We start from the raw sequence: 15,531 nt of genomic DNA on the forward strand, positions 1-15,531 counted from the left end.
CCTCTTCAACCGGCCAAAAGGTTCCTTGTATTAACTTTTCTGATAACATTGTCTAGGATAGCCAAGAGTGTGGTAGGAGATGGATGGGCAGGACAGGAGGGACTGCCAGGGCAGCTTTCCTTCTCTGCCACAGTGCTGCTCCCCAGGGCCATGGAAATCTTCCCAATCCTCAGCTGTGGGAGCTTCTCCAGCAGCCAGGAATGCTCACAGCAGCTCTGGAGAAAGGGCTATAAAATTCCTGACTGTCCTTAGAGCTGCAGCAAAGTTTTTCTTTTCTATCAAACCAATTAGCAGGAAGAGAAAAGCCATGAATCACTGCAGCTCAAAAGTTTTTCACCCACTCAAACTACTTTCCACAGGGAAGGTGTTGAAAGCCCATAGGGCCCTTGCCAGAGGGTTACAAAATGATGCTGCAGCAGCCCCAGGCAATGATTTGTGGCAGTGGATTTCAAACACAGACTGATACAATGAGATGGGGCTTTGTCCCGAGTGTTTTTCTTCTTGAGGCGTGTGCTTGCTCTTGGATTCCATCCATGCACAGCCCCGGTGCTCGCTGTGCTTGTAATGAATCACATTTGTACCTGGAAACTGAAGCTCTCACTTTGTTCAAAGTGAAAGCTCATTGTCATTAACAAAAGCTGCATCTGGGAGAAAATGAGCCAGAGAAATGCAATGACAAATAATGTTCTGAAAATCTCCAGGGTGGTTATGAGCGCTGTGTATGAAATACTGAATTTGGCTCTTTCAGTGCTGCTCAGAAGGGAAAAAGCTCTTTGTCAGTGATTCCCAGACATCCAGACAAATGTGACTTCTTCTGAAAAGCGTATTTTACTGCATAATGACAAGGGGCAAGTAAATGCATTAACTGGCCATTGATGGTTTCGCTGCCATAGTCAGCTCACTGGAAGGGAGATTGTCCAAATGCAATTAAAATATCAAAGTTAACTCAGAATGAGATAATAGCTTTCCAGAGCCAGGGACTGAGGGACAGCAGTGATGGGAAATGATTAAATTTTACTGTGGCTGTCTGAAGCAGAGCAGGGCAAGGGAGAGTGCAGGCTGGAGCTGAATCAGAGAAAGGAGTTTTATGGGAATTCTGGAAAATGTCATGGCATCCTTCTCATGGGGCTGCCTGGGAGTGGAGAGGCCAGAGGCAACCCTTGTGCTCCCACCTCCCAAAATCTCCATGGGGTGCTGATGCCCAAAATTCAGGGAGGGGATATTTATTAATCTACTCTGCCACCCTGGAAGAGTGGGATTATAGAAGAGAGGAAACACTGTTTCTTATCCAGTTTAAATTGTGGAAGTAGTTGGGATTACAGAAGCAGGCACTGCTAAAAACACTTTATAGCAGAACTCCTGTTCCACCCCATGTGAGCTGTGAACTTTGGGCTGGAGATGAGCTGGAATCTCTGAAGTGCAGAGGACAATTCTCCTAGGGGAAATGAGCCATCACAGGAAAATCTGCAATGCCTAGAGAACACATATACCAAAACACTGATCATGCATCTTAATGGATTGTCTTCTTTATTTTTTTTTAAACAGATGCCTGCAGGAGATTCAGGAATTCAGGAGAAACTGGGAGCTTCAACCCTGACATTAAATTCTCCCATGACTGCCCCTCTCTTTAGATTTTCCTGATAAACACTGAGTTACCTTACATTGCCTATGAACAATACTTTAGACAAATCCATCAGTTTCATTGCTTTGAAGGATTTAAACTAAGTAAAAAATAAAATAAAATTAAAAAAAAAAATAAACCTAAACCCAGAAACCTTATTCAAAATGAGTCTACAATTATCTGTGGGTTATTTTAGAGTGGGTTTCTAATCACTCCTGTTATTTAGTTGTTGCAAACCTCTCCCTGCAGAGGTGTGTGTGTGTCTGAGGGCTGTGAAGGTGGCAGACACCTCCTGACAGGCTGCCATGCAAGCATGAACATGAAATGTGGCTCTGCTTTGTGGCTCTTTTTAGATGCATTGGATGTTGCAGCCATAAAGCAACTCGTGCATTCTTATAATGTAAACAAGTAAATGGTCATCAAATAATTATATTTACAGTTCTGGATCTGTGTGCACCTGATTATAAAAACCCTCAGCAGAGCATATCTACACATGCTCATGCCAATTTTGGCTTCCATCAGACATCAGCATTTTTAAATGCAAGGTATCCTGAAAATCTTTCCTATGTCAGGAATCAGCTGTTAATAATCAATGGCTGTTAATTAAAACACAGCTTCCTCCTTGTCTTGGTACTTCTATAGCTCTTTGCTTTGGATTTAATTCCTCTGGATATTATTGCTCTGTGAAAGAACAGACTGTTTGCATTTTTTAAATTAGTTTTCTTGAAGAATAAAAGTGACCAGCAAAAGTACATTTTAAATAAGCAGATACAGTAGTTAAATATACTAAAATTAATGACATACTTTTTGAAACCTGAAGGCATTTTATTTTCTGTGTGTGGTAGTCACAATCAATTGCATGGGACTTTTGCTCTCAACACTATCTGATTTTGGAATAACACCACTGTAGTACCTTGTTTCTTATTAGCACCAGTGAAAGCTGGGACTTGTTTTGCTTTTAATTTATTCTTTCATTTATTGTTTAATTTCAGCGATTTAATTCACACATTAATTTGAAAATAAGATCACTTTATTGCAGGTAGTAAAATGGCAGCCAGAGCAAGGGGTGCTGGGAGGCAGGAAAGAAATCAAGTTTTGCTACCTGGGATTATCAGAGAGTTGATTTTAAGGTAATGGAAAGGGGAAATATGTGAAAACAGAAATAAAATAAGAGAAATGATGTCTTTGTAAAACCAGAGTCCATCACCAGACTCCAGGAAAATTTTCCCATTGAGTTTAATTTCAAGGTTTCTCACTTTCTTAGTTTGAAGAGAGCCAAAGTGGTAAATAAGCTCCATCCTTCTATAAAATATAGTGCAACACACTCTTTCCCCCCAGTCCAAGTTCTTGATATTCTTTCCTCTGTTTGAGCACTTCTTGTTGGTTTGCTTTCCAATTCTCTTTTTTTGGTCTCACTCCTCAGAGCACTTTTGGTCTTGTGTACGCTTTATTTCATCATTTTTTCACAATCTATCAAGTACATGGATTTCTCTTGTATTTTTAAATCTTCTTTGCTATTTTTCTTTCCAGGTATTTCCTTTTCATTCTTTAATGAGAAATTTTGTTTTCAGGCTTCCAGTCTAAGTTCCTTCCCTTTTTCTCTCTGCACTCTAGTAAGGATGTTTTTGTCCATGTAGCTTTTATTTCTCTCACCTTCTTACTCTAGGATGTCCCTGTTGTCCTTTTTTTTTTTTTCCTCCATGTGATTAATTTTGTTTTATCTCACTTATCTCCTTTAAATGCACTTGGGTAACTCCAATGTTCTTTCATTATCCATCATGGTCATCTTAGATGGAAACTGCATTCAGTAACTAAAAGATTCCTAAAGATTATTTTGAATTCCACCTCCTTTTCCTACCTTCTCTTCTCCTGTTTATAGTCCCTAACAAGGAATGAGGATTTCCTATGTAAAGGTTACTTTGGTTATTCTCAGAACCTGAAGCTTCACCTCAAAGCTGAGACAATCAAAGGGAGACACCTGAGAGACATCTGGTTCAGGCCATTCCTGAGATTAAGGCTCTAAATTATCCTGAGAGGAGGGGGAAAAAAAGGAAAAAACAAAGTGTGGAAATTGTGGGCAAAATGACATTTGTCCTGTGTTTTGTAAATCAGTGAGGATCTGTTAGCCAACAGCCTGGAGCGTAACATGGCAGGTGCAGAGCGTAGGAGGAGAAATCATTCAGTGTGTTGGTCTTAACTGCAAAGAGAATAGCCTGTCTTGGAGCTAAATCCAGGTTTCTTCTGGTGCTGGAAAATCAGACTGATAAATAAGGGTGGTTTGATGTGTAACAAAGGGAATTCAGTGATCCAGATGCAGACTCGGTACCCTAAAATGGCTTTGGTCTGATCTCTAAGAAGTGATTAAATTATTATTTTGGCTTCCATTCAAAGTATTGAAATCTGATAGAAGTTCTGATGCTGGTTGTTTGATTTGTTTTCTTTTTTTCCTTGAAATTTCAAGATGAGATTCTTCCTTTAGAGTGCTCTACCTGCTTCATAAATACCAATTTCGGCTGTGCAATAGTTCTGGTGATCAGCTTTCCTTAGTTAACCTGCGTGAATATTTCTGTGTGCTGAGAAAGAACGAAGTGGAGCAGCTTTTCTCTTTATTTTATGTCACTGGGGCATCAACCAGCCCATCCTTCACTGGTATTTGGACTGTGGCAAGGTTGTGTCTTTACTGACATGGCCAGATTGTCCTGTTGGACAAACTGCCACAGCTTTTCCCTGCTTAGCCCACAGCTGAGCCCAGCTCTAAAACTGGCAGAGGCTGGTGAGATCCTAAGCTTGTGCCTGCCTGAGAATATCTCTCCTCAATCCTCTTGCTACCTCCTACACTGCTTGTTCAAATCAAGCCACTCTTGCTGTGTTCAGGAGAGCAAACCTGGTAGTTCTCATCACTGGTGCCCAAGATTCTGATTTTAGTCAGGATGGAAAAATGCAGAGTTGTGCATCCCACTGGGAGGTTCAGTGTTCTGCTGAATGTAACAGGGCTGAAACTGCACAAAAAGTCCATTTACAGACAGGTCAACATGAAGAAGATCTATGGTAACTTTTTTTTTTTCCTCTTTGCCAGCTTCAGTGAAAATTACTGAAAATGTCTTCAAACACAACATCTGGGGGTTTAACTTGCAGGAATTTTGGCTGGTTCTGACAATGAAATATAGTGGGAGCTGAAAGTCCTCCATGCTAGTCAGTTCTCTGAAACTTTTCTGAAGAGCAATTTCTTCTAGGATTATTATTCTATTGCTCTCCAGCAGGCATTTCAGCATATTTGGTACTTAATCTTCTGTGTCAGTGTTGAAAATGTAGCTTCTATATTGCCTTGTGGCTATTTTTTAATATTCCTGTCCTTATGATATCTGCTCATCAAGGCTTTTGTCTGAAAGTTAAGCATTTAGGTAAGTATTACCACATTCTTACAAGGAGAGGAAATAAAGATACAGTCAGTGCTAATTTCTCCAAGGTCAGGAAGCAAGTGCTTATGGGGGGTGGGGAAGCACTTAAAAAATCAAGAAATAAAAAATCAAAAGGATCCCTACAGGTGAATTTAGATTTTTCTGTTAAAATTACAAACTGGCAGCATCACTAATGCCATTTAGCCTCTCTGAAAAAGGCCACTAATGGCATCACTCACTGCAAGCTGACAGGTACCCTTTGAGCCTGACCTTTTGTTAAACCAATTCTCCCTGGCTTCGACTGCAATGCATCAGCATTTCCCATTTCAGAGAGGGTGATGTAGAGTAAATAGTCCAGAAAATTAGTAAGAGTGGGAGAATGTCCCCTAGAAAAGAGGAAAACTTTCTATGGTGACTGCTCAGTTTTTTACAGGCTGATCAACATTATCATTCCAGTTCAGACGAGGAATGAACTTGGGGAACAACTCAGTTTGTTGGGCTGCATGGACAGACATGAAAAGAGCAGCTTCCAGTGAAAGCTGTTTCTTGAACAACACATTTTTCTGTACAAAATAATGTCTGTAAACACTCATAGGCTGAGCTTGAGCTAAAAGCAGAATTGCAGCAGAGGTATCACTGGCTTTGTTAATTAGAGAATGCAGTGAGTGCTCACATGGCAGACAAACAATATCGACTTTTGACGTGTTGGGAACCAAGACATTTCATTAAGTGCTATCAATTAATGATTTGAATAATTGGCCTGAGAGAGGAAAGAGATCAGTATGGATACAAAGAATTGTGCTGGTGCTAGCTCTGTAAAACTGCAGAAAATAAAGCCAGGCCTTGAGAAAGCCAGAAGCCAAAACTCACAGCCTGGTACCTTCTATTAGAGATACCCCTGTGAGGTTACATGTTAATGCAAGAGACATTCTGGAGAAGTTGGATCTGTAACAGTCTCCAAGTAATTTACTGCCTGAATGGTTTTATGTAATTTATTACAGTCACAGGGATGTTGCTAAGGGCTGGTCAGGATCCTCACAGATTTTACTTCTCCCTATTAAGCCCTTGCAAACAGAGCAGTGAGCATTGATTTTGTTATAGCATCTCATTTTAGGATGATCATCATCTTACAAAATGTAATACTGTGCTTATCAGACTCTCATAACCTATATTTCTCATTGTCTTTATCAAGTTTATCATTCTTTTCAATGTTTTTATAATACTGTTTTGCAATCCATGCGTGCTCAGAAATACACATCTGAAGAACACTTACATGCTTTGTGCCAAGCAGATTATCACTTATTAAATCTTTCCAAATCTCCCTGCTTTACAATGAAATCAGGAGAGTTCAAGTTATGTTTTTATAACTCTATTAAATTGAAGACTGTAATTCTTCTGTAAAAAGATATTAACGGAGGCAATTTATCATGGAGTCTGAGAAGTAATCAGCTCCTCTGAGAGCAGATATACATACAGCTTTCCAGACTGTATAAAAAGGAGACTTTTTGGGAACATTTGAAAACATGGGGAGTGAAGGGCAAACATCAGGAGGTGCCTCCTCCAGCTGCTGCTGCTGCGGGGAGTTCTCCTTCTCCAGGCTTTTCTGCACCTCTCCTGTGTGTCTTGTGGGACTTCATTTCTTCCACACCTCTGCTCCTGATTTTTTTTTTTTATGGCTTCTGATCAATAACAAGGAGTGCACAACTTCCCTTTAGCTTTACCTTTCCACTTTAGAGGGTCTATTTCATAAAAAGCATTGAGAAAGCTCATACTTTGTGTGGCTCATAGAGAAGAAAACTCAGTGTTTAGAGAAATGTCTGATTTCAGCTACTTGGGCTATTTTCTGTTCTCCTGCTCTGCAGTGCACTTTTGCTTGGCTGAAATGCTATATTTTATTTTATGCTCCAGCATGGTCCAAGTTAACAATATATACTTTATTCCATTCTACTCTTTGCAGTTTCAGCTTTAATTCTGAAAATTTGGCCTGTAAGCTTCAAGAAAGATAAAGAAAAGAGCCCTCAACATCAAAGAAGTGGTAGAAGATGAAAGGAAACTAGAGAATGCCTTTAGGGATTAACAAGGAGTCTTGAGGAAAAAAGCCCTGAATATCCAGTCAGTCACAACCAAACCATGGAGAAAATCTCTGTGAAAAAGGCAGAATTATATGTGGAAGGATGATTGAAATTATTAAGGCAAAAACGGAATTTCTGATGGTGGTGTGAGAGAGTGTGTGAATACATAGGACAAAAAATTGGGGTTTGCCATCATCCTATAGGTGAAAACTGAAATGGTGACATTCAGTGACCTTGTGCTAGAGGATTCATTATTTCTAATTCTCGTGAGACAAAATATAAAATAGTTTGTGTTTCTCATCACCCCAGTGATTTGAAGCAAAGGGAGTGAGATTCCATCTCTAATATGCTCTGGCTGTGCCTGGAAAAGTCATTGTTTCTGTAAGAGATGCAGCAGAGTTGTGTGAGCAGATATTTCACTTAAGTGTGGGTAAAAGCAAATCACACCACAAATAATAAGGCAATGCTGGCCTGCAATGAATCTGCTTTGCAATCAGTGTGCTTGGATAATGAGAAAATGAAAATACCAATGTGGAGCCTATTACTGTAGGGAAATTCTTCCTACTGAACCTAGATTTCCAACAAGGAATAGGAATAATTATCTGCTACCAAATTCTGTCATTATTACATCTTTCTCTGGCATGTAATTAGAGAAATTACCCTTAGGAGTGGATGGTTACAACCTGTTGGACTTTGCTGGAAGTGTAGGGTCTCAAAACTTTGCCATGAGGCAGCTGAGAGCATCCTCTGGCTCCCTGAGCTGAGGAAACAGGACCTGAGTAAGAGCTAAAACAGGCTTGTATTGCTCCAATGCCTCCCTGTCCTAAACCATTTGTTGAACCACCCCAGAATTTTCATGTTTGAATCATTCAGTTACTTTTTTTAATGGAGGTTAATTCAAGCAATCAAGGACTCTTTTCCAGCAGTGACTACATGCAAAGGACTCAGGCTACCTAAAGAATGCTGCTTTTAAGTGCTTTTCATTATTTGCTGTGTGCAGTGTGTTGTGAGTCCTGTGAAGGATATATGAACAATTTACTATTTTGTGTGCCTTCAATCACAAAACCCATTTTATTTGTTTAATTGTATCCAGCTCTAATAATTAACCCTTTTCTACATCTCACAGTCAGGGTATCCAAGGGAAGGAACTCTGCCTAAGTTAGTAAACTAAAATTGCCTGCAATGAGCTGCAGAAAGTCAGACTTGGGTGTGTGAAAAGATTCAGCCTGGGCCAGACTGGTCTGCTAAGTGGGGTGAGAAAATGATGGAAGGGAATACAGTGACAGAACATTTTGTGTAGTTGGATAAGAAAGAGATGGGGGCTGCTGGATTAGGAAGATCAGAAAAGCAGAGAGCAGGCATTGAGAGCTTGGTAGCTGGGAGATGTGCAGACACTGAAAATTTGAAGGTTACTCGCTGCCCAGCTGTAGGTGAAGGTTTTATCTCAGTCCTTGCATTTTGCCTCACTGCTTGGCCCTCTTTTAGAGTGGAAAGAGTCAGGAAAGGCTTCAGCTTTAGCCTCTGGGAGTGCTGGGCAAAGTTGAGAGGTTTAAGTGTGACTTCCTCAAGTTTCTGGAGTGCACTCTGATTTTTCCATAATTATTCATGGCCCCACAATGCCATCAAAGCTTTGTGTCACCCTGGTTCTCACCACTCTTGAAACTGCTAACACTCAGCTTCTCACAGGCTGCAGTTCTACTGCAGCTGGTAAAAGTCCAGGCTTAGATGGTGTGGGAAGATCCCTTCAAACCTGAAAAATGGATGAGGTTTACAACCAAAAATGTCATCACAGACAGCTCTTTATCAAAGCACAGTTGGCTGCATGCTGCAAAGGCCACCTGCTGTGGTGTTTCCTTTTGTTGGACATCCTGGGAGAAGAAAACAGCCTCATAAAAATCAGTTTTAGGAATTATTTAAAGGAAATACCAAAGCAGTCTTCATGGGTTATTACATTACAGTAAAAACATTAGTCCTGCACAGATCATTATTTTATCATTAGCTTAATGTCATCAGTTAATGAAGACACATCCATGCAGCTCTCAGATGAGTTTCACTGGGCTGCCCGCGCCCACAGATAACAGATGCAATTCAAATGCTGCCAAAGTCATCATCCTTGTGACAAAGCTTTGTAAGTGTCTTGGTGGTGGTGGAAAACAGTTTTAATTTTACCCATATGGGTGTTTGTTTCCCACTGCCCCTAATTTTGCCCATAGCATCAAGATAGAAAACTTCCTATCAGAAATCATTTCCTGTTCTTGCAATAATACCCCTTTCTCTTTCCGTATTTCAGGAAGGTCTGTGTATCGTGTCCCCGATAAGGAGGAAATTAAATAGAAAAGGAATAAACAGCCAAGCTATGATAGCCCTCTAGTGAAATTATTATGCTAATTTTTAATTATTTTTTTCACTTTGAAACCCCTTGGGACTATAATTTGTTTCAACAGCAGCAGTATCAGATCTTTTTGAAAAACAAACTCCTAAGTAATTCTGTAAACTGAAGATTTAGCATCTATCTAACAATACTGTACATTTTTATCAAAGAACTAAGTTCAGTCTTATTACATTTTATTAAAGGGGGGTTATGATTCATGTTGGAAAATGTACAAATTAATTACTCTCTCCTTGGGACTGTTTCAGTGGATATAAGAGCTCCTTTCATTATTTAAAGAAGGGTACTCCCAATGAGCTGGTTAACGTTTGCTCCAGTTGCTAATAGCACAGAGTGGCACTGCTGCAGCATCCCTGGAAAACATTGAGCATTAGAGCAGCTCCTGCATGTCTGATCCCATTTCAGGCACCACAAAGAGCCCTGAGGCAGATTTTATAAAGTAATGTCAGCTGCAGCAAATCCCCCCCACTTCCCAGCCTTCCCCCAGAATTTCTGCCTAGCCAGTAGAATAAAATAAAACACTCAAGCATTAAAAAAAAGTTTCAACTCATTTTGACTCTGAATTGTTTCAGAAATCAAAATCTGCTGTTTGATTTTCAAAACAGACTTGTGTTGAATATTCCAACCGGGATGAAATCACAATGGATACAAACTCAGGACATTGTGCACAACTCATGGGCTTTAGCCCATACTTTGAATTATATTTTCACCTGTTAGTCTTTTTTCTGATATTGTCCCTTCTGCAAAGGAGTTTATGACTTTGGATTAGTGTTTTTGGAGAATGTCCTACATAGAGGTCAGTCTACCTTTTAAAAGCATTTACAGAAGTTTTCAGGACATAAGTTTATTGGACTTTCATTTAGGACCCACTGGACATCATGGAATGAAATCAAAGGTTTTAACTTCCTGCTCCCTCAATGTAAATTATTCTGGGCCACCATTTAAAACTCAATCCTTGATGATTGCTTAGCAAAAGGCTGACACTGAGGATGTGCTGTCCTTAGTCTGAGATTGAACAGAAGCCTTCTCCCGTCTCTGCCAGTGCTTCCAGCACAAATCTGTGATGGGACAGAGCAGAGCAGCTCTCAAGGTCACTTCCAGATTGTCAGTGCTGCATCTTTCAGAAGGAATAGACTGCAAAACTTCAACCAAGCAATTTAATAAAGAACTGTGTTGCTTGGGGGTGTACAACTGTTCTTGTTGTGGAGGTTATGAAGCCTTTTTTGAGAACTTACAAATCTATTTGGTCATCGTTGCTCATCCCATATAGAACAAAACACTGGAGTTTTGGAGTTATCAGTTGAGAGCTGTTCCTTGAGCTGTTTGCAGAGGAAATGGAGGTGAGGGTGGGCTATACCCACCCTGTGTAAAGTGTGCATTCTTATTCATGAATAATTCATCAGCATCGTCTCTCCCTCTTCTGTTCCCTGTTTGCACAGGCCTTGGGTAAGGGATTGTGTGCAGTCACTGTTCTATTGCCTTTCCAGTGTCTCCTGCCCTCAGTGCAGGAGACAAATCATATCCTGGGACTTTTAGCAGCTCATCTGAGAAATAAAAAGAGAGGATGTTTTCTGATAGTCTTGTTACAAGTAAATAACTTTTATTCCTAGTTTTATTCCTAGTTTAAGTTGTTGGATTTTATTACTTTGCTGAGATGCTTGCCACATGGCCAGGACCACTGAATCTCTAGACTGGCAGATGTTTCTCCTCATTAATCCAGTTTTCAGCCAAGGAAGGAAGCCAATATTTTTCAGGCTTGTGTGTTGAAGGCCTATAAATACCCAGTGTGTGTATTTAGACAGGACAGTCTGCTTCCCAAAGGCATTAAGCAAATCAGCATCTTCTGATTTGTTCAAGTTCATTTGGACTGGGAAATCAGGTGTGGATTCCAGCACTTAGAAAGGTGCTCTGAATTGGTAGCAAAGGGTGGAGGAAAGATAACAGAGGAACAAACTCACCTGGGTGCACCCTGTGCCAGCAGAGCCATCAGTGGGATTGTGGTCAAGCTCACCTGCAAGGTTTTCTTGGGCTGAAATCCCTGCCTGGGCTGACAGCCCTGAGCTGGACAAGTTGTGTTGGAATGAAAAGCAGCAGTTCTGAACAGTTCCATCCTCCCCTTTTTAAGCTTAGAAAATTACATAGGTTAGAAATTAATATGCTGTTGTAAACTTCATGCCTGAATTTGTTTGAAAATCACAACAACATCATTGTGCACCAGCTGAATTTTTACTAGCATATTAAAACAACCTCAGTGAGCTATACAGCCACGTACTGAAATTAAGGTCAGTTTATCTCCTTAACCAAAATTTTGTATTCTATCTACAATGTGTCTGAGTGGATTTCTGTTGAGGGCAACTTCTGGAGCAGCTACTCTTCAGGCACAGTAATAAATGTAAATGCAGTGCAAAACTTCTCTAGGAATCTTGAAATTGAGTCAGTTTTCCAAGATGTTTAAAAATCTGCAGTAAGAATCCTGGTTTTATTTATTGTTTTGGAGGAGTTTCAGACCTTTATCTGTAAGAGAAGAGTCTTGTGAAGTTTAGATGCTGGCTGTTGGCAGTTCTTAGCACCTTCTATAATTTATTCCTCAGTGTAATCCAGTTTCAGAGGAAAGAACCAGGTTCTTGGAAGAAAACTGGGATGTTTCAACTAAATTTGCCAGGCAGACATGATTTCATCATTCAGACAGAGTGATTTCCAGCTCTGTGGTGAAATTTACAACATTTTACACAACACGAGTGAAGATAAGGGCAGTGTTTGCACTGGTGAGCACACTGTGTGCCTAAGAAAGCCAGCAAGGAAGGAAAATTGACTAAACAAATCTTTAATTTAGAGAAAACATCAGGATTTAAGTGTGGCTCATCTAGAAATGTCTATAAAAATGATGTCTATCCTCATTGCGAGTGCTTAAGACATGACAAGATGAACATGAGTGGTCAGGGGATTCTTCTAGGGAAATAAGGATGTTTGGGAACACTTGGAAAACAAAAGGAGAGTTTTTATTCTGGTCCAGTCAAGGGGTGAATGGTACAAGTCTCTGCTGTGTCTCACAACACTGGGAAATCCTAGTTTTTTATTTAAATGAGGTCGGAGGATTGGCTGTAATCCTCAGCAGTACCTTGAGCTCTGCCTGCAGAGGAGAGGATGCCTCCTCTCATGAGAAATGTCTCATTGAGCAAATGCCCTTGAAAGGGGCTTGCTTTCCAGGTAAAAAGATTTGTGTTTTTAAAGATAGACAAGCTTAGGAAGCTCAGCATTTCTTCCAGAGGTGCCTAACTAGAGTAACTGAGAAGGTTCCTAACTGAGAAGGCTAAAATCACCCCTGCTTAAAGGCTGTCTCCATCCCAAAAGTGCTGTTTGCCTGGCTAAGTGAGGCATTTGCAGCTCCCTCCCTGAAATGAAAATGTGCTGGGGAAACACATTCTAAAGAGTATTGGAGTCTGGGGCAGCACCTTTCTCTCTGCTTCCTGCTCAAGGAAGGCTTTAATGGGGTTTACCAAGTGTGGGAGACATCAGTCAAGTCCACAAGGGGCTGTGGCCAGCAAAGGCTGGGTTCCACTTTTTGCCCATGTTGGAATCTTAGACCCTAAAGGCATCCCTAAAATCTGAGCAAATTCTGTCTGCTGAAATGCCACCATGGTTTCTCTTCTCCACTTTCACAACAATCAGATAATTTATACCTCACATGACTCAGCAGAGCTGCATTCATTTCAGCAGAGGAGCATCATTTTACACTCTGTAAACATCGGCTCATCAAACCCTCTCCAGCTGAAAACAGCCATAATGTGCATTATTATTACAAGAGTAGTATTAATAAAGATCTTACAGTCAGCTGCTGGGTTTTTAATCTGCCTCATCATTTTGGTGAGAGGACGTGCTTTTCTCTCTAAAATTTTATTTCTTGCACACTTTAGGGTTTGTAGAATTAGGTGCTTTGGACAATATTAGAATGAGACTGCCTGAAATAATTCATGCCCTGAAGCCCATGCTGGCTATTTTGTCATCATTTCAGGGAAAACTCTCTTCAGATTTGCTGAGAGATGTTTAGTTTGCATTCAAAATGAAATCTGGGGTCTCCATTTTTCTGACTTGTGCCTGTTTGATCTCCAGCCTGAGGGAACTGAATCCCTGTGACTTGAGGAGACAGAGCAGATCCCACCATCGCTCCTGGATTTCAAACCTGGGGGAAAAAACAGAGCAATTCGGTGAAATTGCTGCTTGCTTTTTAAAAAAGCAGCTATTTTAAAGCCTAAGTTAAAAGGAACTTTGCCAAAAGAGTAACTTACAGAACAGAGAAAATAAATTAAAACTCATTAATATAAAATTAATATGTGAACCATGTGTTGTGAAATATAGAAGCAGAACATGGACTGAAACTCAACAAAAGGAAGAGACTTCTGGTAACCAAAAGTTTCAGCTCAAAGATATTAAGAAATAGTTGTAGAAATTGTAGAATTGTAGAAATTGTGTAACTGTAGTCCACATATGTGGACTACACATTTTGTAGTCCACAAAACAGGATTTTTTGACCCAAATAACTTCCACCAATTACACAGAAAAATGGCCAACCACTTTCTGAATTGAAGTGTGAAATAGAGCAGGGAAAAACAACAGACATATTTACCACACGTTTTTAGAAATCTTTGTCACTACTAGGTGGGGCTGATCTAGTCCTTTCTCTCTTTTTCTTTCCCATTTCTGCTTTGCTCCCAATTTCTGATATTTCTTTCATTATTTTTGACTTTTACAAGACCTACCATATAAAAACCCAAGAGGAATAAAACATAACAAAACCCAAGTCAAGCTAATTTCTAGATCTTTTTTTTTCCTCAACCATGAAATTGTGGGAATACATTTTTAATATACTCAGAGCTGTTTGTTAATTATGAGATGTCATTACCTTTGAGGACTGCAGGAGGTACAATCCAAAGTCTTTGCAAGCTTTGAGACAGCTTTGAAAACATATTCCTACAGTGACCAAATGGATCAAAATATGTAAAAATAGAAAAGCTACAGGGGGGCTCAATTGTTTAATCAAAGAGATGGAGAGGAATAAAAAATAGATGAGAAACCACTTTAAGGAAAGGCTTCAGTAAATATGGCAGAGCACTGCATGCAAATATGTCGACAAAATCCCCTTCCCTGTAAGAGACAGGTCAGCTCACTGGTGCCATCTGTAATCTTTGTAAGGGCTCTAGAGCCGATTTTTATTTATCTTGCTCTTTTCCAGAATTAAATCTACATTTTAAATCTTAACTCATGCCATCTTAGTAATTAGTTTCAGCATTATCCGTGCCAATCATTGCCACCGTAATTTTTGTTAATTAAAACCAGTCATGGCAAGGGGAAATTAAAAATGCAAATGCCTCAAGTTTTACACCAGTGGCTGTTGTGAAAATCTGGAAGCTTTGTTTGAAAAGGCAACAATTTTTCACTGAAATAATTGATCTGCTGCTGTTTTACTTTTGCAGCAGAGTATCAATCTGATGTTAATTAACATTATAAATATTAACATGTAGGCTTTGTTTTGGTGAGCCAGGAGCAAATAAATACTGCTTCCAGGAACCATCCTTTTCACTGAGAGAGGGACGGGCCAGAGCATCCACATCCCAGTCTGTGCAGAGCATCAGAGCCTCTTTCACCAGATGTGCAAACACCAGCAGACCTGGAACAGCTGGTCTGATCTCACGGGTCTTTTGCCACTATTTCTTCTCACTGCACCTGTTTTCTTCACTGCTGTTAAAAGAGAAAAGGTGGGACCAAATTCCTCCTTGCAGTAACTGCACTGATGTCAGCCCATGTTAGAAATCTTCATTCTTCTCAAAGGCAAAATTATCATAAGCAGCAAGAAGGGCTTGGTGCCACATTAAGGCTTTGTAGAAGAGCCAGAGTTCTCATCCTTTATTAATGAGGATTTTCTTTTGACAGATGTGCTTTGTATCCCAGCAGCTGTAAGTGGTTTCAGTGTTACAAGCACATTTATGGGAAACACTGGTTACTCACAGCCAAACACTGATTTTCAAAGAAGGGGTGGATGTGAGATCCAGGATG

The 15,531-nt window shown here is 40.1% G+C and overlaps 1 long non-coding RNA gene across 1 annotated transcript; it reads right to left on the reverse strand.

Moving 5' to 3' along the window:
* Positions 1–12,257: 12,257 nt before the first annotated feature.
* Positions 12,258–15,302, reverse strand: LOC148183807 (uncharacterized). Its single transcript, XR_015773268.1, has 3 exons — positions 15,146–15,302; positions 14,381–14,448; positions 12,258–13,660 (listed from the first exon to the last, which is right to left on the reverse strand). It is a non-coding gene; the product is annotated as an uncharacterized LOC148183807 (long non-coding RNA).
* Between the last annotated feature and the right edge of the window lie 229 nt (positions 15,303–15,531).

The sequence above is a fragment of the Pseudopodoces humilis genome, chromosome 9 (assembly GCF_049639895.1).
Source record: "Pseudopodoces humilis isolate 2021_Gansu_Grassland_sample_001 chromosome 9, ASM4963989v1, whole genome shotgun sequence".
NCBI lineage: Eukaryota > Metazoa > Chordata > Aves > Passeriformes > Paridae > Pseudopodoces > Pseudopodoces humilis.